The following is a 6,000-nucleotide window of genomic DNA, read 5'->3' as shown; positions in this document are numbered from 1 at the left end:
GCAAAGAAGACCAAGTTGTTGCTTTGCAAATCTGATCAACTGAAGCTTCATTCTTAAAAGCCCAAGAAGTGGCAACTGACCTAGTAGAATGAGCTGTAATTCTCTGAGGTGGAGACTGTCCTACCTCCAAATAAGCCTTGTGAATCAAAAGCTTTAAACCAAGAAGCCAAAGAAATGGCAGAGGCTTTTTGACCTTTCCTAGAACCAGAAAACACAACAAATAGAAGTCCTAGAAGTCCTTCTGAAATCCTTAGTAGCCTCAACATAGTATTTTAAAGCCCTTACCACATCCAAAGAGTGTAACGATTTTTCAAGCAAATTCTTAGGATTATGACACAAGGAAGGAACAACAATTTCCCTACTAATGTTGTTAGAATTCACAACCTTAGGAAGAAATTTAAACGAAGTCCGCAAAACAGCTTTATCCTGATGGAAAATCAGAAAAGGAGACTCACACGAGAGAGCAGACAATTCAGAAACTCTTCTAGCAGAAGAGATAGTCAAAAGGAACAATACTTTCCAAGAAAGTTTAATATCCAAAGAAATGCATAGGCTCCAAAGGAGGAGCATGCAAAACCTTCAAAACCAAATTAAGACTCAATGGAGGAGAAATAGACTTAATAACAGGCTTGATACGGAAGAAAGCCTGAATAAAACAGTGAATATCAGGAAGTTTAGCAACCTTTCTATGAAATAAAACAGAAAGAGCAGAGATTTGTCCCTTCACAGTACTTGCAGACAAACCTTTATCCAAACCGTCCTGAAGAAACTGTAAATTTCTAGGAATTCTAAAAGAATGCCAAGAGAATTTATGAGAAGACCACCATGAAATATAGGTTTTCCAAACCAGATAATAAATCTTCCTTGAAACAGACTTACGAGCCTGCAACATAGTATTGATCACTGAGTCAGATAAACCTCTATGACTAAGCACTAAAGGTTCAATTTCCATACCTTCAAATTTAGAGATCCTGATGAAAAAAACGGCCCTTGAGACAGAAGGTCTGGCCTTAAAGGAAGTGACCAAGGTTGGCAACTGGACATCCGGAAAAGATCTGCATAACAAAACCTGTGAGGCCATGCTGGTGCTATCACAAACACATGCGATTGTTCCATTATGATCTTGGAAGAAGAACTAGAGGCAGAAAAATATAAGCAAGTTGGTAAGACCAAAGGAACTGCTAACGCATCCACCATATCTGCCTGAGAATCCCTGGACCTGGAAAGGTATCTAGGAAGTTTCCGGTTTAGATGGGAAGACATCAGATCTATTTCTGGAAAAACCCACATCTGTACAATCTGAAAAAACACATCTGGATGGAGAGACCCCTCCCCCAGGTGCAAAGTCTGACAACTGAGATAATCCGCTTCCCAATTTTTTACATCTGGGATATGAATCACAGAAATGAAACACGAGTTGGACTCCGCCCAAGAGTCCTAAAAATAGCACAGAGTTCTAAGATATTGATTGGTAACCTCGCCTCTAGGGGATTCCAAACCCCTTGTGTTGTCAGAGACCCCAGACAGCTCCCCAACCTGAAAGACTTGCATCTGTTGAGATTACAGTCCAGGAAGGACGAACAAAAAAGGCCCCTTGAATAATACAATGATGGTCTAGCCACCAAGTCAGAGAGAGTAGAATGCTGGGATTTAAGAATATCAATTGTGATATACGAGTATAATCCCTGCACTATTGATTCAACATGCAAATCTGCAGAGGTCTCATATGAAAATGAGCAAAGGGGATTGTGTCCGATGCTGCAGTCATGAGACCTAAAACTTCCATGCACATAACCACTGAAGGGAATGATCGAGACTGAAGGTTTCGACAGGCTGAAACCAATTTAATTTGTCTCTTGTCTGTTAAAGACAGGGTCATGGACATTGAATCTATCTGGAAACCAAAAAAGGTGACCGTTGTCTGAGGAATCAAGAAAATCTTTGGAAAATTGATCCTCCAACCATGTCTTTGAAGAAACACTAGTTGATTCATGTGAGATTTTGCTAAATGAAAAGATTGAGCCAGTACCAAGACATCGTCCAAATATGAAAACACCGCAATACCCTGCTCTCTGATTACAGATAGAGCACAGAGAACCTTCTAAAAGATTCTTGGAGCTGTCACTAGGCCAAATGGAAGAGCGACAAATTGGTAATGCTTGTCTAGAAAAGAGAATCTCAGAAACCGATAGTGATCTGGATTAATCCGAATGTGAAGATAAGCGTCCTGTAAGTCTATTGCGGACATGTAATGACCTTGCTGAACAAAAGGCAGAATAGTCTTTATAGTCACCATCTTGAAAGTTGGGACCCTTACAAAACGATTCAAAAACTTCAGATCCAGAATTGGTCTGAATTAATTTTTTTTCTTTGGGACAATGAATAGATTTGAATAAAAACCCAGACCCTGTTCCTGAAGCGGAACTGGTGTAATCACCCCTGAAAGCTCCAGATTTGAAACACACTTCAGAAAAGCCTGAGCTTTCACAGGATTTGTTGGAACATGAGAGAAAGAATCTTCTCACAGGAGGTCTTATTCTGAAACCTATTCGATACCCTTGAGAAACAATGCTCTGAATCCACTGATTCTGAACACAATCTGCCCAAATGTTTTGAAATAATTTCAATCTGCCCCCACCAGTAGAACTAGATTGAGGGCCGCACCTTCATGCAGTCTTGGGGGCTGGCTTTGGCTTCTTATAAGGCTTGGATTTATTCCAACTTGAAGATGGCTTCCAATTGGAACCAGAGTCCTTAGGGGAAGGAGTGGTTTTCTGATCTCTATTCCAACGAAAGGAACGAAACCGATTAGAAGCTTTAGATTTACCCTTAGACTTTTTATCTTGGGGCAAATAACTCCCTTCCCCCCAGTGATAGTGGAAATAATAGAGTACAACTGAGAACCAAATAAATAAATTACCCTGGAAGGATAGTGATAGTAATCTAGATTTAGATACCATGTCAACATTCCATGATTTAAGCCATAAAGCTCTTCTAGCCAGAATAGCTAAAGACATAGATTTAACATTAATCTTGGTAATATAAAAATAACATCACAGATAAAATTATTAGTATGTTTAAGCAAACGAACAATGATAGACAAATCAGGATCTGTTTCCTGATGTGCTAAGCTATCCAACCAAAAAGTTGATGCAGCCGCAACATCAGCCATAGAAATGGCAGGCCTGAGTATATAGCCAGAATATAAATAAGCTTTCCTTAGATAAGATTCAATCTTCCTATCTAAAGGATCCTTAAAAGAAGTACTATCTTCCATAGGAATAGTAGTACGTTTGGCAAGAGTAGAAATATCCCCATCAACCATAGGGACTTTTTCCCAAAACTCAAAATTAGCCACTGGTAAAGGATATAACTTCTTAAATCTAGAAGAAGGATTAAAAGAAGCACCCGGCTTAGACCATTCCTTAGCAATAACATCAGAAACTGCATCTGAAACAGGAAAAAACTCAAGAGTAATCAGAAAAGGTTTAAAAACACAATTTAAATGTTTAAAGAACGAATATATTCAATCTTAAAAAGATATGATTTTTTAAAGAACGAATATATTCAATCTTAAAAAGATAAGATTTATCAATTTCAATGTCTGAAGTAGGATCTTCTGAAGCAGAGAGATCCTCTTCAGAGGAGGATATTTCAGTATGTTGTCGGCAGTCACAAATTTTATCAGTTTTAAAAGACCTTTTACGTTTATTAGAAGGTGGAATAGCAGACATAGCCTTCTGTATTGCAGCAGCAATATAATTTTTCATATCAACAGGGATATCTTGTACATTAGATGTTGAAGGAACAACTGGTGCTGTAGTAGTACTAATAGAAACATTATGGCCATGCAAAAGCTTATGACAACTGTTACATAATATAGCCGGAGATATAATCTTAGCTTGCTTACAACAGATACACTTAGCTTTGGTGGAACTGTGTTCAGGCAGCATGGTTCCTACAGTAGCTTCTGAGACAGGATCAGACAGACATCTTGCAAAATGTAAATGAAAAAAAATAACATTTAAACAAAATACCCAATTTCCTCATATAGCAGTTTCAGGAATGGGAAAAAATGCATATGCTAAATAAGCAGAAAAGCAAACAGCATAGCCCTCTGGAATATAAAGAGAGCAGGGAGCATAAAGGAAGTGGGGTAATATAACGAAAAAAATGTTCGGAAATGACACAACTCGCGTCATAACAAGCGCGACTTTGCACCAAACAAACGTCAATAAAGACGCAGGAAATTACGAAACTTGTGACACTATAGACGCAAATTTGTGCCAAAAAATTATCGTGCCAAAAATGACAATAAATAACAGCATTTTGCGCCCTTGCGAGCCTAGATTTGCCCGCGAAATTTAAGGAGAAAACAAGTCAAATTGGAAAAAAAGACTAAACCCCAGGTAAGAAAATTTTTTACAAAATAACTTCCTAAAACATGATTCTCATATTGAAACTGTTAGACTGCAAAGGGAAATACACATAGACCTGACTCATGGCAAATATAAGTAAATACATATATTTAAAACTTTATATAAATACATAAAGCGCCAAACATAGCTGAGTGTGTCTTAAATAATGATACATACTTACCGAAAGACACCCATCCACATATAGCAGACAGCCAAACCAGTACTGAAAACTATCAGCAGAGGTAATGGTATAAGAGTATATTGTCCAACTGAAAAGGGAGGTAGGAGATGGATCCCTACGTCCGATAACAGAGAACCCTTGAAAAGATTTCCCATGAGTGAAACCATAAAAATCAACAGGCAATACACTGTACTCAGAGTAATTGGGCTTCAGAATGCTTAGAAGCGCTTATCATAGAAGAAAACATAAAAATCAAACACAGACTTACTTCACCACCTCCATAGGAGGCAAAGTTTGTAAAACTGGAGTATGTGTGTGGTGGGAGGTGTATTTATAGGCATTTGAGGTTTGGGAAACTTTGCCCCGTCCTGGTAGGAATGTATATCCCATACGTCACTAGCTCATGGACTCTTGCTATTTACATGAAAGAAATAGGGGCCAGTCTGGAGATGACCTGTAGACAGGAATGTGAGGAGGTAACAGGAAAGGACGAGATCGTGAGCAGAGTATCTGAAGACGAGGTCTGAGATACAGGAAGGAGCAGTGTTATTGAGGGATTGGAATGTCAGAGTCAGGATTTTGTGTTTAATTCTGGATGCTAGAGGAAGCCAGTGAAGGGATTGGCAGAGAGGTGCCGCAGATGAGGAGCAACGTGTAAGGAAGAACAGTCTGGCAGAGGCATTGGCTATGGATTGTAAAGGACATAGGCAGCAGCTAGGGAGAATAGAAAATGATTGAGTTGCAATAATCAATGTGGGGAACAATGAGAGAGAGAATTATTAATTAAAATCCCTAATAAAAATAATTTAACAAAAATAACAAACTGGTTTTCCCATTTCCTAAGATGGAGGTATCAGTTTATTCTATTCCAAATTGTCCTGGTTTACACGAGTCAAGAAACAGATAACACTTTTCTAGTTCTCTGGAAACCACAAATTGTATCCCAGTACAAGATATTCAGCCAGAGCAATTCATTCACTACAGACCTGTAGGAAAGGATGTTTTCTTGCCCCTCTAACAAACCTGTAGCCCATGTACAAAACAATTCTGAGATGTCTTCAGAGTTTTTGTATCTAAATCCAATGAGTATCAGTGCCTGAAGATGTTGTTGCTACTTCAGTCATGTTCGTTTTTCATTCTTTCATCATTTACTTCCATTAAAAGAAAAAAAAAAAAGGAAATTTATGCTTACCTGATAAATTAATTTCTTTTACGATATACCGAGTCCACGGGTTTCATCCTTTACTTGTGGGATATAATCCTCCTGATAACAGGAAGTGGCAAAGAGCACCACAGTAGAGCTGCTATATAGCTCCTCCCTTAACTCCTCCCCCCAGACATTCGACCGAAGGTATAGGAAGAGAAAGGGAAAGAACTAACAAGGTACAGAGGTGACTAAAG

This window comes from Bombina bombina, chromosome 6 (genome assembly GCF_027579735.1).
Source record: "Bombina bombina isolate aBomBom1 chromosome 6, aBomBom1.pri, whole genome shotgun sequence".
Taxonomy (NCBI): Eukaryota; Metazoa; Chordata; class Amphibia; order Anura; family Bombinatoridae; genus Bombina; species Bombina bombina.
The sequence above is the reverse complement of the archived record's forward strand: the minus strand, read 5'-3'. Positions refer to the sequence as shown.